Below are 22,689 nucleotides of genomic sequence, written 5' to 3' on the forward strand. Positions count from 1 at the left end.
CGGCTGCCCCCAGGGATGGCTGCTTCCTGTGGTTGGCTTACTCAGCTAACACCCGCCCTCTTGTGCACTTGAAAGAAATTCGGAGCTGGGAAGGCCCTCCTTGATGGTTTCCTTCGTTCATCCAGGGAGATACTGCCTGAGCCTCTGCCTTGTGCCTGGACCTGTGCTAGGAACATCGACGTTGATTGAGACAGTCCCCACCCTGTCCTTTAAGGGGCTCACAGTCTGGTGGGAGAGAAAGACCTATCGCTATACAGGAACAACCCAGGGTGGTTACGGCTTGGTTGGAGGACCCAAAGGCGCTGTGGAAGTCTAGCCGGGGCGTCTGATCCACCCTGGCAGATCAGGGAAGGCCTCCCAGAAGAAGGGACATATAAGCTAGTATCTGGAAGAGGGGTAGGAGTTAGTCATTAAACAAGGACTGTGTCTTAGCTACCATGCCCCCAGTGCCAGCCATCATTCCTTTTGTTTAGCATTGGAATCACTCATTTATGAGCAAGTTTTTTTTTTTAATACTTAAAAAAATTATTTATTACTTATTTTTTGGCTGCTTTGGGTCTTCATTGGTGCACGCAGGCTTTCTCTAGTTGCAGCGAGCAGGGGGCTACTCTTCGTTGCGGTGCGTGGGCTTCTCATTGCAGTGGCTTATTGTGGAGCACGGGCTCTAGACGTGTGGGCTTCAGTAGTTGCCGCACGCAGGCTCAGTAGTTGTGGCTCACGGGCTTAGTTGCTCCACAGCATGTGGGATCTTCCTGGATCAGGGCTCAAACCTGTCTCCTCTGCGTTGGCAGGTGGATTCTTAACCACTGCGCCACTTGGGAAGTCCAGCAAGTATTTATTGTGGGCCATTTTCCAGACTGAGGATGTAGCCAGAATTCCTGCCTTCAAAGGGCTCACACATAAAATGGTGATACCAGTGCAGAACTTCAACCTCTGATGTAGTGCTATCAAGTACCAGGTGTGCAGCTATCTGACCCCAGTTGTCTGGGTTTGAATTGCGCATCTGCCACTCACTAGCTGTGTAACCTCTCTATGCCTTAGTTTAGTAGAATAATAACAACTCTAACCTACTTGTAAGGTGTTATGAGGATTAAGTGAGTTAATGTTTAAAGTGCTTTAGAATGTTGCCTAGCATAAAGTGCCCAATTTTATCAGAATACGATGGTTAGGTCAAATCTGAGAGGCCACCCGGAGGAAGTGACTTTGAGTGAGACTTGAGTGATAAAGCAGAGTTGGTGGGTTCCAAAAGAAGGGGAGAGGGACATCTGGATCTAGAGTGACCCCAGGCTTCTCTCTTCTCTAGGTGCTGCCAGTTCAAAAACTTCCCAAGATTGGAAGGACCTAGAACACTGCATTGGAGTTATAAACACATATTAATTTGAGGTAGGGGAATCCGACATTCCTTCTCCCTAGTTTTTCTGATGCTCTCAAGTTCTGATGATCTCAAAATCACAAACCAAGGCTTGCAGTGGCACCTAAAGAAAATCTGGCCCATGCATTGGATTTGTTTAGATCACAGTGCTAAAAACAAACTTTAAAAAAAGTCATAAACAGGGACTTCCCTGGCAGTCCAGTGGTTAAGACTCCAAGCTTACACTGCAGGGGGCTCGGGATCCCTGAAGTAGGATCCTGCATGTCACGTGGGGCACGCCCCCCCCCCGCAAAAGTCATGAACATCTAAAAATCAAAACATGCATTAAAAGTGTTAAATTAAAAAAAGGGGGGGGAGGAATCAATGGAACTGACCCTCATCAGTAATCAGAAAACTTTCATTTATTGGGATGCTTTAAAACGAGCTCATCTAACACAACATTTTAAATCAACTATACTTCAAATTTTAAAAAAGCAATGAGATATGACCTCAAAAACAAAACAAAACTTGAGCGCATGTAATTTTGTTTATCAGCATTTATAGAGCAAGGCATGATTTTCAGCGCTTTACAAACAGAACTCATTTAATTCTCCCAGCAAACCTTACTAAAGAGCTAAGATTATCATTCCATTCTTTAGATGAGGAGACTGAGTAAAGAAACGAAAAATGCAATAAGAAGCATAGCCTTTCTTCATGCATTCCTTAAATATTGACTGGGCTCCCAGAACGCTCATTTTCCAAGATCCGTACTTCCGGAGGGGTCCCAGAGGAACCCCTCTCTTCAGTTCAGAGGAACTCAGGGGTTACAGCGGTGCCCCTTCCCATCACTATTTCCCCTCTGGGCGCCCGAACTGACAGTTGATTTGCAGTCATTTACACAATGCTGATTTGGAGGCCAGGGCTGCATGCGGGACCAGGCCCTCGCCCCTCTCCCGAGATCAGGCGATCACCGAACCCAAAGCAAATTGTAATAAGGCGCGGGTTGCCTGCAGATTTTCTTCTCTGCCAGGGAAAAGAGCACGCGCTCTTCAGCCCCGCCCCTTCTTCCGGAACGACGATTTGCGAGGCTAGTATTGGCCTGAGGCGGGCCACGCCTCCTCGCCTTCCCCAATCAGTTCTCCCACTGGGTGCGCTCCCTCCTCCTCAGCTCCGCCCCACCGCCCCACGTTACGTCGCTCCCTCTTTCCTCCTCCGTTATCCCGGGGGCTGCGCTCGCGCGGCAAACCCACCTCCCCTTGCCTCTCATTGGCTGGTCAGGTCCCGCGCGAGCGGGATCGCGCCCTTCACCCCCGCCCCCAAAGCTAGGCCATGCCTCTCCCCTCCCGCTTTCTCCGAGTCCGCGCGAGGAGGGCTTCGGCTGCTTCTGGCGCGCGCAAGGGTGCGCGCACCCCCCGAAGACCACTCCCTCCGCCTCGCGCGAGTAGCTGCGGCGCCTGGCAACCCCTTCCGCGCACGCGCACTTGCCCACCCTATTCCTCTGCCCGGTCGCTGGTTGCCTCGCGCTCTGTCTCGTGCCGCAGCCACTGCAGTAGCGGCATTTTCTCGGGCGCGCACGCGCACCGCGCCTTTCGCGCCCGTTCCCTGGACGCGGCCGATGCGGTGGCAGTGAGTCCCTCGGGCAGGCACGCGCTCTCGCTTCTCCGCACCACGCGCCGCTTATCCCCTCGTGGCGCGCGCTCAGGGGCCGTTATCCCCCTGCAACGGTCCCCGCGCCACGCACGCGCAGTAGCGAGGGGGAGCGCGCGCGGGAGCGGCGGCCGCAGGAAGGAGGCGCCGCCGCCGCCGCCGCCGCCGCCATTGCGAAGGAGGGAGGGAGGGAGCGAGTTGAGCGAGCCAGGCTGGTCCGCCCTCCCCCTGGTTCCCGCCCCTCCCCCCTTCCCCTCCCCGCCCCCCGCCCCGAGGGAGAGCAGCGGAGCGGCGGGAGGAGGAGGTGGAGGAGGCGGAGGAGGGAGCCCGCGAGGGAGGGTCCGCCCGGCCCCCCGCCGCCGGAGCTGCCGCCGCCGCCTCAGCCGCCGCTGGACGAGGAGCAGCAGAACATGGCGCCGGGGCCGCCGTCGCCACTGCCGGGATCCCCGAGGCCAGGGCCGCGCTGAGAGCGCCCAGCGGGTGAGTGCGCGAGCTCGCGGGCCCCGGCGGCGAGGCCGGGCGCCGCCCCGCTGCGGGGTCCAGGGGGAGGCGGGGACGGCGGGGCCAGGAGCCCGCGAACAATGGAGGAGCCGGAGGGGGAGGGGAGGGAGCGGCCCCCCAGCCCCCCGGGCCCCTTCGGCCCCGCCGCTTCGCGCTGCGGCTCGGCCCGCTGGGGCCCGCCTGCCCTTCGGACTTGCCCCTACCCGCCCCAGCCCTGTTGTCGCCGCGTCTGCCCCCACCCTCCAACCCACTGGGATCTCGGTGTCTGCCTCGGCCCTCCCCCTCCCCCCAGCTCGGTCTGCTCCCAATTCTGCGCCTCCCCCTTCAGCCCCTCAGTAATGCCCTTCGTCCCTCCTAGACTCTGCAGTGCTCCTGGGACTCTCCTCCTCAGTGACCCTTCCGCATCCCTTAATTCTGGACCCGCACTTTCAGAGTCGTGATCTTGCTCCCTTTTTCGATTCCGCTCTCACCACCCTAGTCTGTTCCCTTTCTTGATCCATCTGCTGTTACCCTCCGCTGTTCTACCCCCAGGAGCTGTCCCTCTACGACCTGCGGTTCCATCTCCTTGGTGATTCATCCGAGACCCTGTTTGTCTCGGCACTACTACCCCCCGGTCTTCTCCTTGGACTTAATTCCACGTCCTTCTTGGGCCCTACTGCCCACTGACAAAATCTACTGCCTCCCTCTCCCCCCCGCCCCCCGGGATATCCCTAGACTCTCTGACCCTTGCCTGCCTCAGTTCAGTTCAGTCCCCTGCCCCCTCTCGCACCGTGCTTGTCTCCTCCCCTACTCAGATCTTGCTCCAGTTTGCCATTGAGATCCTTTCCTCTCTTCCAGACCTTTCTGCCTCCCCACTCTGCCCCTCGTCCAATCTCAGATTTTGCTGTGCCCTCCAGCCTGCTTGCTTTCTGCCTTCGCCTGCCATGAAGCAGCCTCCTCCCTCTTCTCTGACCCTGCAGCTCTCTCGTTACTGCCATTCACTTCTCTGACCTTTCTCCCGAACTCTGCCTCCCCGCAGCTTCACGCCCTGCAGTCCCCAGTTCTGCCCCAGTGTTTGCCTGGCCGTTTCCTCTCTTCCCCACCTCCTTATGGGCCGTCATTTGAGCTGTTCCATTCATTTGCTCCCGCTTTCTCTGACCTGTCTCCCCTTCAGTTCTTCTCTGCTTAAGACTTGTTTCCAGCCTCTTTTCCCAAGTCCTTTCCTCTCCGTCTTGGCCCCTCTTAGTTAGCTTTGCCCTTTACCTCACTGAACCCTTGGTAACTTCTCTCTGATCCATCACCCCCTTCCCTTCCCGTTCTGCACCTCAGACCTGCTCCTAAATCCTTTTTGCACCTGCTCTTTCATTTGTTCACTTCTGCCCTATCCTTCCTATTTAATATTTTCCTCCCAGCTCTGCCCCTTTTGGAGCTGTCCACTCGTCCACCTCTTTTTTTTGGACCCATTTTCACTTTACTACTGCTGTCTCCTCTTGGAGTGGTCCCCTTTAATTCTGGTCATCTTGTGACTGCCTCGCACCTCTGTTGCCTCTCAGGTCGAAGTTTGCCACCTGATCTTCTCCCCCCCCACCATTTTGATTCAGCCCTCAGCCTCCACTCTCTCTTTTCTTGTATTTGTCCTCCCTTTTTTGCTCTGCCTTTTACCTCCTTTTTGAACCTCCTTCCCACTGCTTTGCCCACTATAGAGATGTTTCCCCAGCCATTCCTACCTGTCACTAGCCCCACCCCAGCTTCCCCTTGGAGCTATCTCAGTTCTTGGCTAGAGTCTCTCTCTCTTTTGTGATCCCTCTCCCAGTTCTGTTCTTCATTGCCTTGTTTTCTCCCTTTTCTTTCCCTTTATATCTTGCTAGGCTCCTTCTCTTCCCATTTAGTTCCTATCAGATTTGCTTCTTGCAGCCCCCCCTTGACCTGTCAGTTCCCCACTGGGTGCTTCACCTCTTCAGGCATGCCTTTTTCTGGTCTCCATGCCTCAGCTTTGCAGGGGAAGGGGCTGGGTTAGGCCTGTGCTTCTGCAGGCTCAGGTTTAGACTGCAGATTCTCTAGCGCTCTGACCCTAAGGGTTTTATCTCAAGGGATCCTGTGAGATCTGAGTAAATAGGTGGGGGTTGGTTGATTAGTTACTGCTCTCTGGAGTCTGGGAGTGTCTCCCCCGTTTACCCCACTTCTGCCAAGGTTAGAGGTGGTGGGGTAGATCTCTTTCCATTGCCTCACTTTCTTTCCCACTCCCACTTTGCTCCCCATCTCTTCAGGTCCCTGGGCTTCGCAGTTTTGTGTCCTTTGGAAAGGGAGAGTGCAGCTGCTCACAGGTCTGTCTTCTCTTTCTCACTTTCCCTCTCTCCTCTGAGCTATTGTAAAGAGAGTTGTACCCTCTCCTCCTTTCACCTCCAAGCCAGCACCCTTTGGGATAATTTAGGAGTATGTTTCTTTGTTTTTTTCCCAGCTGACGAATCATATTTTTGTTTTACCTTGGGCTGGGGAAATGCCAGTTCTCAAGTTCTCCCCAGTCCCACTGGGGGTTATGGCCATACTTGGTGTTTACTGCTCCAGGTCTGCAGAAGCTGCCAGTCTTGCCTTCCCTAACGACCTCTCGTTTGCTGTGTGACCTTTGGGAGGGGTGGTGGAAGGTGGGCTTATTTCTTTTTCACCTCTGCCCCAGGAAGGATTCAGCTTCCTGGTCTTCAAAATGGTGAGGACCTGGGTCTGGAAAGCTCTTTGCGGTTGTTTGTTGAAGCTGAGAGTGCCAAGTGTCACTCAGATTTCTGCCCTCTGGTATTGCAGGCACTCCTGGCCACATGAGCTGAATGCCTCTAGGTAGATCCTTGTTTAAGAAAGGGAGGGGGCTCATTGGTGTACCAGGAGTACATGGGTGGGCCCTGACACTCCCCAAGCCTTTTGACTGCCCTGATTTGGTAGAGTGAGAAATGGGTGCCAGGAACTGGCTGATATGATTGCGTTTTTGGTTTATTACTGGCAGAATGTACCTTTGCTACCTTTCCTTGAGCTTCAGTGATCTTATATTGGGGATGAGGTTTAGGAAACTCATTTAGAGGAAGAGGTGGTTTTTACAGAAAACCATCCAAGCATTTTCCTTCCTTAATTTGGTAGAAGGAACCTTTTGTATGTTCTAGGTTTATTTATTTTATTTCTTAAGTAAATCAAAAGCCTGATTTTTTCCCCCTGTGGCCTAGGGCAATTGCATATTAAAACAGCCATCCAGCTGTGAAGGAGCATTTACTGGAAGGACTTTATTTCTTAACTGAGCTATGATCAAACTTTGTTTACTTCAGCATTTATTTAGAAATAGTTCTGTGTGAATACATGTGAAATAAAAAACATTCACTGTCATCTACAGAGTTGGATGGTTGACTCATCAAATGTTAGAGCGTTTGTATATGAGACAGTGATGGGGGCTGGTTTGCAGACCCACATGGCTCCTGTAGCTTCTAAATTCTCAGTACTTTAAGTTTTGTGACAAGCAGAGTCTGGTAATTTTAATTATCTGTGGCATCTGTCTTCACCATTATTGAATTTAAGAATTTTGTTTCATTTATTTATTTTTTTAAGCTAAACGTATTTATTTATTTATTTTTAGCTGTGTTGGGTCTTCGTTGCTGTGCGAGTTGCAGAGAGTGGGGGCTACTCTTCACTGCTGTGTGCAGGCTTCTCAGTGCAGTGGCTTCTCTTGTGGAGCACGGGCTCTACGCGCATGGGCTTCAGTAGTTGTGGCACACAGGCTCAGTAGTTGTGGTGCACAGGCTTAGTTGCTCTGTGGCATATGGGATCTTCCCAGACCAGGGATCGAACCGGTGTCCCATGAATTGGCAGGCTGGATCCTTAACCACTGCGCCACCAGGGAAGTCCCAAGAATTTTGGTTCATTTCTGTTAGTTTCTGTTCATTTCTGAATTTTGGCCTTGTGAGTCATGATTAAATCTCTGAATTTATTTGAGTTTATGTTCCCCATGTTGGTATAGTTGTTTTTTATTCTTGATGTGGAAGTGACAGCTAATTAAGAATAAAAACAACTAAGTACCGCTTAAATTTCTGTCCCAGAGTTTTAACATCACTGGCAGTACAGAAAGTTTCTGCATGCCCAAAGCCTTCGTTTACATAATAGGAAGAGAGGAGACAGAAGAACAAAGAGCTGATTTTTCTTCTTAAACTGGTAACTGATGTTCCAAAGATTGTCAGATTTCTCTGATGGTAGCAGAGGGGCAACCCCTGTATCAGCATTTGCTTTCATGATGGAATTGGATGTTACAGAAATCTGAGGTGGGAGCCTTGGTCCTCTAGAACGCTTAATGTGCCATTTGGGAGTGGGGTGTGGAGTAAGGGACGGCTGTTTTCAACCTAGTAGTATGTCTTCAAGGGTTCTTGCCCTGCCTAGAAAATCTTTGCATTACTGCTCTGATTAAAGTTCCTATCTTCTTTTTTTATACTAGCCTTTCTTTTTTGGCTATGTCTTCCCTCCCTTACCCACCACCCCTTTTTCTTGCAATGATGAAGGCCAAAGACTTAGGACAGTGGAAAGATCAGAAAATAGTCATTCCCCTTGATACCGGACACATGGAGGTTGTCCATGTGCAGATCCATGGGCCTGATGGTGACTTTTGACAAAGGACAGTCTGGGAGGACTGAGGGTTGCCTAAACTACATAGTGACTGTAATCTACAGCCTCATAGGTGTTTGGTCAGTCTGTATGTGATGAGGAAACACATCAGGTCAATACAGTTGGAGACTGAAAAGGTGAGACTGGTTGTCTGTTTTCCTCTAGTCTTGTCTGCTTTCCTCTCTTCTGTTTGCTGTGGTGTTCTGAGAGGTGTTAGGCCTCTTATAGGGCCTTCCTGTGATCTGCTCTGACTATTGTCATTCACCAACTGGCAGTCTAAACAGTGTGTTAATATACCTAGTCACTGTGACATTTTATTGATCATCTAGTTCAGTCATTTAAAATTTCTTTTTCACATTATATGAAATAGATAAACTTGGGGATTCTCTGCTTGAAGAGGGAAAGTGACTGGCAGAAAACCCTTGGGTTTGGAACAGCAGTTTGAAGATCAGTGCCTAGTCTAGCCTTCTCATTTACAGCTGGGGAAATGGAAAGCTTGCACGGGGCATGATGAAGGCTTCCTGTCATGGTTGAAAGAGTACTGGGCTTACAGGTAGGAGACCTGCTGGTTTAGGCCATAACCTAATTAGATGGACACCTGGACAGAACGCTTTACCTCTCAGGCTGTCACATTCCTATAGCCTAAAGCCTTGTGTGCCTGGGCCCAGCTCTGGTTATAGATTCTTGTCCTGGATCACATCCCGCCTCAGAGCTGGGGTTGGGACTGGACTCCTGGTGCTACTCTTAACCACTGCACCCCCCACCCTGCCCCCGGCCCCCATCAAATCCTGTAACCCAGAATGGGCCAGGCAGCAGGGGTACTCTTTCCCTGGGGGATGCAGTAAAATGAATTGAATTACCTTTGTTGTATGCTTTTTCAAACATAAAATAAACACTTGCCTCCTTTTCAGACATTCACATGAAGATTAGTTTATAATTTGGGGAGAAAGGGGCATCCAGATTGTATTAACTGCATAACTAAAACCATATACCTCTTAAAAACAATATGGAATTTTTCAAGCTGAGTCATTGTTGACCTAGGCTCTCAAATAGCAGTGGTCTGAATAGTACTTGAATTGCTGGTATTAAGAAATGCAAACAAATCATTCATGTTCATCTTCCCGAAAGTTTATTTCTATTTAATTTTTGATACAGTGCTTTATCAGGCTTCATCTGTGAATTCTTGAAAATTGCATTTGGCATCTGTCAGTCTAACCTTCATTTATTTGCTTCGCTGATGTTAAGAGACACCATTAAGTTGATTATATTAACAGAGAACCAGCCATGAAGCATCCTCACAGGAAAGTAATATTTATTTTAGTCAAAAGTAGCCAGGCTTGCCTGTGTCCTTCATCTTCCTTTATTGAAATGAACATTTTCATTTTATGAAATTTGCAACAGTTGTGGTGTTGCGTTATGCACCTATAGGTATTTCATACTTTTTTTTAATGTATTTATTTTGGCCATGTTGTGCGACATGCAGGATCTTAGTTCCCCAACCAGGGATTGAACCTGCGCCCCTGCAGTGGAAGCTCGGAGTCTTAATCACTGGACTGCCAGGGAAGCCTTCATACTTTTTTTGCTCTTCTGGTGTCTGCATTCTTATTTGGACAGTGTTCTCTTGCTCGTCACTATTGTAATATTTGCACTTGGTAATCAAACTTGAACAATTGAGAGGCAGCTTCCTATGGCGTAAGAGTGTTGAATTGATGATGAATAACTGTGGGTGCCGGCCCTGACTCTGCCGCTTGCTAGCTGTGTGACTGGCCGGCTCATTTTCACTTCTCTGGGCTACAGTTTCTTCATTAGAAAAAGGAAGGGATTATGCTAGTTGGTTCCCATTATTTCCCATCATACCTAGAAATACCTTGTACATAGTAGGCCCCCACTGCATACATGCTGATTAAAGCCAGGCTGGTGCCAAAGACTTCTTTCTTTTTTGGAAGGGGGAGGTCAGGGAGATGTATACACTGACCATGATGGCCCATTTTTAGGCTTGAAACTCTTAGCATGCCCTCTTGGTCAGCATTTAATCCCCATACCACACATGCACACATATATCATAAGTGCCTTGACCAGGGCTACGCAGCTAGTAGGTGGTAAGGCTATGTTATGAATCCATGCCTGTCTGACTCTAAAATTTGTGTTTATTTTATTAGACTGCCTTGCCTCTCTGGGATATAAGAATAAGCTGTAGTTCAATCCCTTGAGGAATTTGTAGTCAGTTATAAACAATTAACTATGTATAATATGGGATGGGGTGAGGGAAGTAAATGTTGAATAGACTGTTATTAATTTCTAGCTGCTTTGGAGGCAGTCCCATATTAATTTTAAAGATTTTCATATTCAAGGCTCAGCACACATTAGGTTCCATATCACAGTATTTTAAAAGGAATCCACAGCCACAAGTACCAACTCGTTTTTCTAGTCAGCGTATTGAAAAAGTTGAGCATTTTATTTCTGACTTGGATTCACACCCACGCATAAGTAAATTTGTCTAATAGAAATAAGATAGAAGTGTTTGGTCATGTAATGACCTTAAATCTGTATTTTCTTTGGTAAATAGGAAAGTATCTGAATAGCTCCTAATTGAGAGATTTTCTTCTGAGAAAACTCTCTAGGCAACTTGGAATGTATAGATAAAAATATACTTGGCCCCTTATTTGTGTGGAGCTCCCTATAAGACTTTTTTAATTGCAATTTAAAAAGTTATTAAATAATGTTGGGGTGAAGGAATGTTTCCCAGCTATAGCTAATAGCCTCCTGAAGTGTAAAAAAAAAAAACTGTTGCATCGTATTTCTTCCCATCTCTATTTAAAACAAAGGTCAAAACCAAGGCTTCATCTATTGCAGCCTGCACTACTTAGGAATAAGACAAAAGAAAATGATTACTGTTAATTGCCATAGGCAATTAAAAAGCATTCTTTGTTCATTAACAAATTGTGTACAAATGGAAGTCAGCATTGCATTAATACAAGATTATTAGATTCTTGACATCAGCATCTTCAGCTAGAGTGGCTTTCACTTCAAGGGAATTGTTTCACTGGGAATAGTGTACCTAAATGCTTGGTGATTAAAAGTATCACTAGGTTTTTATTTTTCAAAAATGCTTATTAAGTTTTTAGGTGGAAGGTTGGTGGATAATGCTTTTGTAATATTTTTAGTGAACTGATATCATTGAATACTTTATTTTAATGCTGCTGACCTATAGGAAATTTCTTCCACTGATTGCTCAGTCAGTTGAGGAATGCAGATAAAACCTTTGATAAATGAGGAAAAAGGCCCCTGACTGCTACGGAAGTGGGTTGTTGGCACATGCCTAGTATTAGTCAGCAGCCACAAAGGCTTACAAGTGACCACTTCAGCTAAAGTAGTTGTGATTTGATGTTATGTGTGTATATAAGGAATACATATTTTCTTATGTACAGATCCCCATTTTCTTTGTTTACTTTTTTTTAAAATTAAGGAGCAACTTGTAGAAAAGTACATGAATATTAAGTGTATATTTCTGAATTTTCTACAGACCTCTTTTTCATATGATGGGGCATAATTTCCTTTTCCACACAATTCTTAAGTAGTGGAAACTATTTGAGAGTCTCTATCTGTAAGGCACTTCAGTCATGACTTCACTCTACAAATGTGAATGCGTAGGAGTGTGTGTATAACTTTTCCAGGTGTGTTCAAGGTCACATACCTGATGATGAACGGGGTAAAGTGATCTCGTACAAATCCCAAGTGTCGAAAGCATCTTGCCATGACAGGTCTTTCCTATTTGTGTTGCAATTCCAGATTTTTTGGGTCTCCGTTTACTTGGAATTAAAAGGAAATAGGTATGGTCACTGCAATGACATCGTGATTGCACTGTCAGGCACGCAGACTGGTGTGACCTTTCTGGAAAGCAGTTTGGCAGTGTTTTAAGAGACACACAATCCTTGATCTAGTTACAGGTATCTGTATGGATCAAAAACTAGAGATGAGGACCAAGATTGTATACAAAGATGTTAAATATAGTGATGTGTATTGCGAAGAAGAGAAACAATTTAAATGTTTTAACTTTAGGGGAATGGTCACATTGTGGAAAAAAGGATGTTTATGGAGAATTCTTGACATGGGAAAGTGCACAGAAAATAAAATTAAGTATGAGAAAAAGCAGGATATAGAACTATAAACAGTATGGTTCTAGTTATTTTAAAATATATATGGGAAAAAGTGGAAGCCATATGCCAAAGTGCCATTAGTGTTTATCTCTATGCTGCAGAATTTTGAGTGATTAAATTTTTTTCCTGAGTTTTCCCAAGTTTTCCACAATGATTTTACTATTTTTGATTCAGAGAAAAAAAAGGTTAAACAATTTTTTTTTTTTTGCAGTGTGGTTGTATTATGTTTGGTTTTTCTTGAAAACGTATGAAGGAAAAATTGAGCTAAAAAGCAAGAAACTAGTAATAGATCTGTTAGACTCTAGTACCTTTGAAGGTAAGGCAGTTACCCTTTCTTAGAACAGTAATTGAATTCATTATAGCAGTATTACCAGTTAATGACAACAGTATGCTTATGGAGTACCAGGAGACTCCTGCGTGTTCCCTCATATCCTCCTCCCCATAATCCTCAGCTCTGCGGTAGGTGGTATTTCATTTTCTAGTGGGGGAACTGAGGCTTTCTGAGGAACTTACCCAAGGCCAGCGGGCTGATAGGTCCCTGAGGCAGCCTGGTTCAGAGCCTTTGCTTGGAGCCCCTGCTTTCTACCACTTTCTCTGGTGTTCACTTTACAGAACTGATTTCACCCCAGAGATGAGGAGGATAAAAGTCTACTTCATGGCTGATAGCTGTAGCTATACCCTCCGTTCTCTTTTCAGCAAGGTATCTCCCACCCCCAACCATGCTTGTTTTAAGGGCACCATTAGTATATTACTTTTTCCTTTTCTTGGTCAAAATCAGGAATGGACATGGAACTAGTTATATCGTCCCTTTTATGGGCCCAAAAAATCTTTAAATAAGATTTAAATAATTTTATTTATTTAATATATTTGAGTAATTTTACTTAAATATTTAAATGACAATTAAGGACTATTAGGCAGAAGAGGGAACAAACCAGGTCTTTGCCGCTCCAGAGGATAGAGGCATAGGGAGACAAGTTTTATTTTCCCTTTTCATCCCTATTCTACCAGTGTTTGGGTGTCTACACTGTTTAGAGTACCAGTTGTACAAAACATGCCTCCTCTTCTTGAGAGTTTATATGCCATTTGTGAAACACACGCAATTCTTCCCTTATAGGTAACACAAGGAACACTCTGTTTCTGTACCAGAAGGTAAAAAGTTTAGGATGACAGTGGCCTGATTTTTTTTTTTCCCTGATCTTATCTTAAAGAATGAAGTGTGATTGAACATTTCAACACAAGAATGCATTGACTAGGAAGATAGATTTCATCTTATTATGAGAAAGAGTGGTCCAAGTTCTTGTTTTAACTTGAATAAGGAATAAGTTAGAAATTTAAGATTTTATCTTCTTTGTTTTTATTGTTGTTGTTAACAAGATATTTGCATACACATATATCTGTTCATTTCCTGGCCATTCTATCTTTCACGAGGGAGAGCACTGAAGACCTGATGTTCATTTGTAGTGTGAAGGGCTTACATTTAGACATCAGGAAGAAATTGCAAAATAGCTTGGAAGCTCCACAGGATTTTTTTGTTTTGTTTCCCCATTTATTCTGTGAACCCATCACATTTATCCTAGAACATGTCAATAGGAGCACAGTACTTGTTGAATTAAAGATACGAATATTTGAGAAAAAACAAGAAAAATAAAGTCTCTGGAATCTTTCAGTCGTTAGATTCTTGGGTTTCCTCAAGTGATGTAAAAACCCCTTTCTGCCATTAGTTTTCATTTTGCTTCTTACAAATTCTGTGACCTTGGACAAGTCATTTATCTTGAGTTCTTATCTATAAAGTGGGTCTAAAAACTTGTTCTGCCTGCTACAGAGGCTTTTTGTGTCCAGATTTTTTTTGGAGAACTAAATGCCAACAGTGCATGTGGACATTCTGTAACATTGGACAGCCTTTCAGTTTTCTGGGAGGATGAAAAAGAACAATTTGATTAATTGAACTGTTTAGGTAAGCCAGCATATTAAGAGTGCTACAGAGGAAGCCTGATGAAATTTTGAATCAGTGGAGCAGCACCTGTGATGATCTGTAATCTTGTAACTGGCCCCAGATAGCAGCCAGTTTTAGGGTCTTACCAGGGTCTCACACACCTAAATGTTGTAGGGCTGAGGCCAAGTAGCAGTTGTTGCAGTCTGTTTGGTATTCACAGTGTTAGGACTGAGGCCTCAGTTACTGTTTCTCCCATCATGACACATGGCCTCGGATTGAGTCCCAGTCCCACCTCTTGGCAGCTCTGCACCTCAGACAACACACTTAAACTTTGGTGCCTTCAGGCACTTCTTCTATAAAAAGGGGAATGTAATAGTGTCTACTCATAGGGTCACTGTGCAAATTAAAACAGATAGTGTGTTTAAGAAGCTTAAGATCATGCCTGGGTCATGGTAAATGCTCTGTAATGTTGTTATTTGTGCAGTGGTTCCAGACTTGGCTTTAACCAACCAGTTGACAGTACGGTGGTTGGGGAAAATATTAATTTACCAATTTTTAGTTTTGCCAAGGAGGACATTAAAAAAAAAGAAAGGGAAACTCTACTCACCATTATTTTGTTGAAGAAAAAGGATCCATTATCAGAATAAAAGATAGCCATTTTCTTTTTTTTTTTGGCTGCGTTGCTTGCAAGATCTTAGTTTCCAGCCCAGGGATCAAACCTGGGCCCCCTACAGTGGAAGCGCAGGGTCCTAACTACTGGACCACTAGGGAATTCCCAAAAGATAGCCATTTTCAAGAAAATTGGCAACTTTATGTGGACATATGTATATGCGTGTTTCTAATTCTTATTTTTATGTAGACTGGGGAAAACTGCCACAGGCCAGCACCAGTAGTATGTGGGTAGGTATTAAATAGACACATTCCTGTCCCAGTTCTTCCATTTGTTGTCACCTTTGTCTGTCTGTCTATCTATCTATCTCTCCTTTCCTCCCTCCTTCCTTCCTTATTTGGCTGCGTCGGGTCTTAGTTGCAGCACACAGGATCTTCGTTGCTGTGTGGCCTTCTCTCTAGTTGTGGCACACGGGCTTCATAGTTGCGGCACAAGGGCTCTCTAGTTGTGGCATGCAGGCTTAGTTACCCCTTGGCACGTGGGATCTTAGTTCCCTCTCAGCACATGGGATCTTAGTTCCCCAAACAGGGATAGAACCTGCATCCCCTGCATTGGAAGATGGATTCTTAACCACTGGACCATCAGGGAAGTCCCTATTCTGTCACCTTTAAACAAGCTCTTCTCTGAGCCTTAGTTTTCTCATGTGTAAAATAAAGATACTAATAGCTATCTCACAGGGTTGTTGTGAGAAACCAGGGTAATGTATGAAAAATGTTTGGTGTATAGTAAGTGTTCAGTTGATAGAGATTGTTATTCTCCAATGGTTAGTTAAGTATTAAGCCAGTTAAGCGAAATCCCCTGTGCTTTGTGCCACTGGGAGTTCTGAGAAGTGGGGTGTTGTGCTTGACTGCCGAAGTCTCCTACAAAGGTGTCCTTCTCTTCATTCTTTTCCTCTCTTGTTTATTCTCAACAAGTCACTAGAAGCACTAGACAAAAACCTGGCTGTTGCTCCCCTGCTTTAAAACCTTTAGTGCTTTTCTGTTGTCTATAAAGTTAAGTCTAGATCACTAGTGTGGTCTATGGATTCCTTTACACTTTGGCCCATCTTACCTTTCCAGCCTCATACTTCTTGGTCTCCAGAACATGCACTATTCTTTTTCTGTCTCTGTGTTTTTGATGAAGCTGGTTCCTCTTTAGAGCTCCTTTACCTATCCTCTGATTGGTGAATTTCCTGCTCATCTCTTAACATCCTCTGAAATGTCCACTATTCTGAGACCTTTCTTCCTGGGGTTTTTCCTCAGCTCTATTCCATTAGCACTTTGCTGGTGATGTTATACATATCACTTGTTTTTGTGTAGGGACATGTTTGTGTGGTTCTGAATCAGCAGTCACAAAACACTCATACTGTTCCCTTATCCCTGTCCCCCAGCCACCCATTTGTCCCCTTTGGAGACATCAGTGTTCTACCAGAGATATTTTTTTCCTTCCAGAGATACTTTATGCATGTATAAACAAGCAAATAGAAATATGTATGTGCTCCCCCGCCCCTTTACATGAATAGTAGCATACTGTGACTACTGTTCTGCAGCTTCTTTTTGTCCACTTAATATTTTGGGAGATGTTCGCTGTTAGCACAGAGGAAGCTTCCTTGTTCCTTTTTACAGCTTCCTTTTTACAGTTCCTTTTTACAGTGTTATTCCACTACATAGATGCACTGTAATTAGCCAGTCTCCTATTGATGGTCATTGGATTTGTTACCAGTTCTTTGCTTTTGCAATCAGTGCCGTAGGGGAAACTTGAATGTATGTCATTTTGCACGTGTGAGATTATATCTGGAGGAGAAATTCCTAGAAGTAGAATAGTTTTCTTCTTCTTCTTCTTCTTCTCCTTTTTTTTTGACCTTGCGGCTTGTGAGATCTTAGTTCCCTGACCAGGGATTGAACCTGGGCCACTGCAGTGAAAGTGCCGACTCCTAACACTAGACCACCAGGGAATTTCCGTCTTCTACTTCTTAAAGCTGGGAATTTGTTCTTTTTTGTTTTCTACTTTTCCTCATAAAGTGTCTGGTTTGTCTGTCATTGGTGCCTAATAAATGCCTGAATAAGGGATAGACTAGTCCAGCTGGTAAGCCAAATAGATTTTTGAAAAAAATTGGACTTTATATCCCAAGTCCTGATATCAGGGTTCCACAGCTAAATCCTAACGCTTACTAGGTTATGGGAGCTGTCACCCTGTGGCTTTGAGTGTTATAATAGCCCATAGGACATGGTTGGACGAGGTCTGTGTAGCTGGCTCAGCTTGGGACAGATTTGACTTTTCAAAACGTCCCTCCCAATATGACAGTCAGTACAGCATCCCTTTCCCCTGTGAGCTCACCCATAGGGGAATCCTTTTACTCTCCACCAAGTGAAACTAGGTCCTCAGAGACTCCTGCAGTAATAATAGCCAATACTTCTTTAGTCATTTCTATATGCTAGGCACTATTTTATGCACTTTACATGTTTTAACTCAGGGAATCCACATAACAGACCTCAGAAATAGGCTTTGGTACTATCCCTGTGCCCATTTTACAGATGAGGGAGCTGAGGCAGCGTGTGTTTAGGTAATATAGGTAGATTCAGAGAAAGGAGAGTAAGAAAAAAACACCTGCCCCTTAGAAAGTATCAAATTGTTATACCGTTTTACCAGGCTGGTTTTGTGTGTGTGCTCTCTTTATTTCCCTGTCTCTGCAATTTCACCTTGATTATTGACCTCAATTATTGGGAAATGTTTCTCCCCCTGAAGGGTATTTGGATGAGCATAGTGCGTTCTTTCGTTTGTCCCCTTGATCCCTGGTTTAACTTACCTGTTAAAGATTTCCAGAATGATCTTGCAGTTAATTCCAGTTCCATTTTCCTTTCCGCCTTTTTAGTGAGGCCCTAATTGGACTTTATAATCTTGTTTTTTCATCTGATCTTATCTTAGCAAAATGCAATCAAAGCCTGTTACCCAATTCTTTCTATAATGCCTCCTTGAAACATTTTGGTTTTTGGGGACTAGCCCTGGAAATTTTGGTATTGCATGATGTTCAAGGGGAGGGCCAGTGGCATGTGTTGTGTGTCATCAGCCAGCCTGGAATGCTCACTTTAATAACCATGTCAGGGCTTCCTAGGTAGCTCAGTGGTTAAGAATCTGCCTGCCAATTCAGGGGACGCGGGTTCGATCCCTGCTCCAGGAAGATCCCACATGCCGCGGAGCAACTAAGCCCGTGCGCCCCAACTACTGAGCCTGAGCTCTAGAGCCCACGAGCCACAACTATTGAGCCCACGCGCCTAGAGGCCGTGCTCTGCAACAAGAGAAGCCACGGCAATGAGGAGCCCGCGTACCACAACGAAGAATAGCCCCCACTCACTGCAACTAAAAGAAAGCCCACACACAGCAAAAAAGACCCAACATAGCCAATAAAATAATAACCATGTCAAATGCATGTCTTCCCAGAAGCCTTGCCCATATCCTTCCTCTATTTCCAAGATCAGAATTAGTATCAGGGCTTCTTTTAGATCAGCCCTGTCTAATCAGCACTGTCCTTTACAACAGCCACTAGCCACATGTTTCTACTTGAAATGTAGCTAGTGGGACTGAGAAACAGAATTTTAAATTTTATTTAATTTTGATTAAACTTTAAATGGGCAAAGTATTGGGGAGTGCAGATATCCTCCCCAGGGGAGAGATTTTTCTTTTCCCACCTCTCCAAACTCTGACTTAGGGCCATGCTTCTTATGTATTTGATGAATGTTTGATAATATATAACATGCAAGTGGCTGAAATATATAAGGGAAGTTAAAATATTCTTTAAATTCTCCTTCCTAGGGATAGCCGTTTTTAAGAGTTGTATTTTAGTTGTAGAAAAAATTGCCAGTTTTCATTGACATTTCAGTGATTTCTGCAAAGGATTCATCCTTGATTCTAGAAATTGACATTAATCAAGGTTGTTGTAAGTTTGGGAATTTTAGGAGATGGAGGCTTCGAATAAATGTAATAGGGTCATAAATTTAATAGAAGTATGACTAATATTGGTCAGGTGGCTTTATGAAGATTGTCGTGACATAATGGAATTCTGTCCTAATGATTAGAGTCCTTAGTGAAAATCTAAGAGGGTAAATCATCATTCTTTCCATTTCCATATCCCAGATGATTTTGCTGGCATTTTGTTTTGAGGGTGAGTCGGATGTTCAGGTGTTTTTGGCTTGATTCCTTCTTGGGGTGGTTGGGGTATTTGAAGAGAGAGAGATTAAAGGATTTATTACTTGCTAGGAAGACTAAAGAAGCAGAAATGGATCTTTTGGAATTTCTTTTCTCTTCAGTAGTGGAAGCAGCACCATAGGCCAAGTTCTTTTTGTAAAGGGAGAGGCTAAGGGTGGGTGGGTGGGTGGGTGTGCGCATGTGCACACGTGCCGTGCTCATGTGCATATGCTTCTTTCCCATGTAAAGATGTCACTGATTTAGTTTTTATTAAATTTCCTTGAATCCCTAATAGTTTTCCCTACTCTAAGTCATTTGTTTTGGGGAACTTTCATTCTGTTCCAAAATGATGTAGTATTTACATTCTGAGTGGGCTGGTGATATTGGGGCATAGTGAGGCATAGATAGAGTGATGAGAAATTATAAAACTGCAGTGCTCTGAAGTAAAGGAAGGAATTTTTAAAGTCTTTGAATTAAGTGGAATGTGGCATTGGATCCTGGAACAGAAAAGAGAATTAGTGGAAAAACTGAAATCCAAATAATGTCTGCAGTTTAGTTTTTTGTACCAAAGATAATTTCTTTGTTTGGACACATGTACCATGGTTATATTAACATTAGGGGAAGATGGGTAAGGGCATATGGGAACTCTCTGTAATATCTGCAACTTTTCTTTAAGTCTAAAATTATTCCAAAATAAAGTTAAAAAAACAAAACAAAGCAAAAGCAAGGAAGAGCGAAAGCATTTAAGGGCTGTGACTTTACTAAGGGGGGTGGGGTCTATATAAATTTGGATTATATAAGGGCCCTCAGGGAGCTCTCTCTCTGTCCACGTCCCTCCTTAAACTCAATGTTCCAGCCATGTTGGATGACTGTAGCTCTCCCAGAGAGCCTTGCTTCTGACTTTTTGCACATACTGTTTTCTTTTTTATGGTATATTTTCCTGCCACTCTCTATCCCCAACCAAATCAAACCAAAAACAAAACAAAAAAAAACCCCTAAAAACAAACCAAAAAACAAAACAAAACCACCTAACGTGACTAATTCCTTTTCATTCTTTAGGTCTGCCTTAGGTTTGTTTTTTTTAAATAAATTTATTTATTTATTTATTTATTTATCCATTGGCTGTGTTGGGTCTTTGCTGCTGCACATGGGCTTTCTCTAGCTTGGACAGGTGGGGGCAATTCTTCATTGTGGTGTGAGGGCTCATTGCTGTGGCTTCTCTTGTTGCGGAGCATGGGCTCCAGGTGTGTGGGCTTCAGTAGTTGCTGCACATGGGCTCAACAGTTGTGGCTCGCAGGCTCTAAAGCGCAGGCTCAATACTTGTGGCGCACGGACTTAGCCGCTCCGTGGCATGTGGGATCCTCCTGGAGCAGGGATCGAACCCGTGTACCCTGCATTGGCAGGCGGACTCCTAACCACTGCGCCACCTAGGAAGCCCTGCCTTAGATTTTATTTCCCTCAGAGAGCCGCCCCTGACTGCAGTGGTCAGCCCCTTGCCTGAGTTTATCCCTAATGTGGTCCTTATTACTCTGTGTTCTGATTGCCTGCTTTCTTTTCTCTTTATGCAGCCACACCTTAAACACCTTGAAGACAGGGGCTGTGCTTTTTCATCATTTTATCTGTAAGCATATAACCCAGGAATCATTGATGTTCAGGAAATGTTTCTTAAATAAATATCTTTACAACAAGAAGCAAGACTCCTGCTCACACCCCCTCATCCCCCTCAGACCCCACTGGCAGTTTCCCTCATTCCCTTAGGGAATGGTGGCTGTAGTTTGCTGTATAGTGGCATATATACCTTACATGGTCGAATCCCTGCCATAGGGAGAGAAATCAGGACTATAGAGATGAGAGAGCACATTTTAAACAACTTAGTCTTGTATTTCAAGCTCTCAGGGGTCCAATTTAGGACAATATATTTTTTAAAAATCTGCTAGTTGTGTACCAGATTATCTTTTCCTGTACTGCATTAATTTATATCTCACTTTGCAATAAGAGATAATGTCTAGGTTGTTTTAAATCTGTTCTTTAAGTAAACCGTTATCTAGATAACTAATATTGTCAGATATGACCCCTGCTTTTGAATTTCTTACATTCTATTTGGGGGAGAATGAACATGCTTATTACCCCACAGTTTATTACTGTGGCATAGTAACATGAGTCAGGTAGTGGGAGGAGCAGGGGCCCTTCATTGTGGTGGGCGGTGAGACGTTGCCAGTGCTAAAGCTATCACCCCTGTCTTCAATTTCTCGTATGTCGGCATGACCTCTAACGAACAAAAAGGTTGATGAATTTCGGTTGCTTCTAGTTAGATGGGGCTTAGAGATGCAGATTCTAAGGAAAAGTTATGAACTCAAGGGTCTAGGGATCCTTAAGGGATTGAGATGGGGGCGTGTCCATGGTGCTGTCAAGAGTATGTGCTGAATTTTGGTTCTGTTTATTTTCTGTGAAGAGAGGATCTAGAGGACCTGTAGCTTTCATTTAATTCTCAAAGGAATCCATGACCCAAAAAAGATTTGAACCACTGGTTTAGAGTAACACTGAGACCCATGGCCTCATTTTGTCTCCCTTTTATTTCACCGTTTTAGATTGGACACTGCATTTTGCTTTTCCCTGGTATTTATTTGGAGGCATCTACTGTTGAACATCTAAAGGAGGAGTGTATTAAGTTTCCTTTTTGGAAGCTTGGTTTATGGCTCTTAGAAGCCTTCATCTGTTCTCTCATTGTTTAGTAAAAATGTCTTTGTATTTGAAATATGATTACTACTTTCCTAGGTCTAAGTAGCTGAGCAGTGGTCATATAAAGATGAAAATGACTAGGTTCTGGCCTTAAATAGGCTTTCAGTGATATGCAGTGTTAAGTGCTCAGAAATGGTAGCTAATAGTCTCATGGGAACAGCTATCATGTAGTATCGTGGCTGCAGTCTTGGAAGATGTACAGGGTAGAATAGGAACATGAGGGGAAATTATCCAGGTTTATTTTATTGAAATTTCACTGTTGATTTATCTCATTACCTCATGGGTATTTTGCAGACCTTTGCATGCAAGGGTATAACATAGATGAGGTGATTAGGGTCATTGACAAGCTGGAGAGGCCCAGTTGGAAATACAGCAGTGACTGAGGTTCAAGCTGTGACACACACGTTTGCATGGAACTCTTTTAAAGACTGTTGGCACCGTTTCTCCCCTTCTGTGGACAAGGTTCTCTTTGCCCTTGCTCACTCAACAAGTATTTATTGGCCACCTGTAGGGTGTGTAATACTGGACTGGAACCTTGGACTGGACTCTTTACTTATTGGTAGATGGCAGTATCTTTTGAACGCTCCCCATAATCAATATGGTGACAAGGTCCTTTTTGCTGAGAGGCAGTATAGATGGGTTTTGGAAGTCAAAATGCCAGAGTTCTAAACCCAGCTCTGCCATTTTCCAGCTGAGTAGCCTTGAGTCAGGTCATGACCCGTCTGAGCTTCACTTTCCTCATGTGTGTAACAGAGATATAACTATTATATAAGACTTTTGCATTATATACTTCATATCCGCTGCTTTGCAGAGGGCCTATCATGTAGTCAGGCCCAGTAAGTAGAAACTGTTTTGTTACTAGCTGATGGGGATTATAAAACTTGGAGAAATTCCCTCATTTTATTCATTCACTAAGGATAATTAC

General features: G+C 44.5%; 1 protein-coding gene across 1 annotated transcript in view; it reads left to right on the forward strand.

Annotated features, from left to right (window-relative positions):
• Positions 1-3,140: 3,140 nt before the first annotated feature.
• Positions 3,141-22,689, forward strand: part of ARHGAP35 (Rho GTPase activating protein 35) — a 113,803-nt gene continuing 94,254 nt past the window's right edge. The window contains exon 1 of the mRNA XM_057713599.1: positions 3,141-3,478. The gene's annotated coding sequence lies outside the window, so the exon portion shown is untranslated. The remainder of the gene's footprint in view (positions 3,479-22,689) is intronic.

The sequence above is a fragment of the Hippopotamus amphibius genome, chromosome 16, assembly GCF_030028045.1.
Source record: "Hippopotamus amphibius kiboko isolate mHipAmp2 chromosome 16, mHipAmp2.hap2, whole genome shotgun sequence".
Classification (NCBI taxonomy): domain Eukaryota; kingdom Metazoa; phylum Chordata; class Mammalia; order Artiodactyla; family Hippopotamidae; genus Hippopotamus; species Hippopotamus amphibius.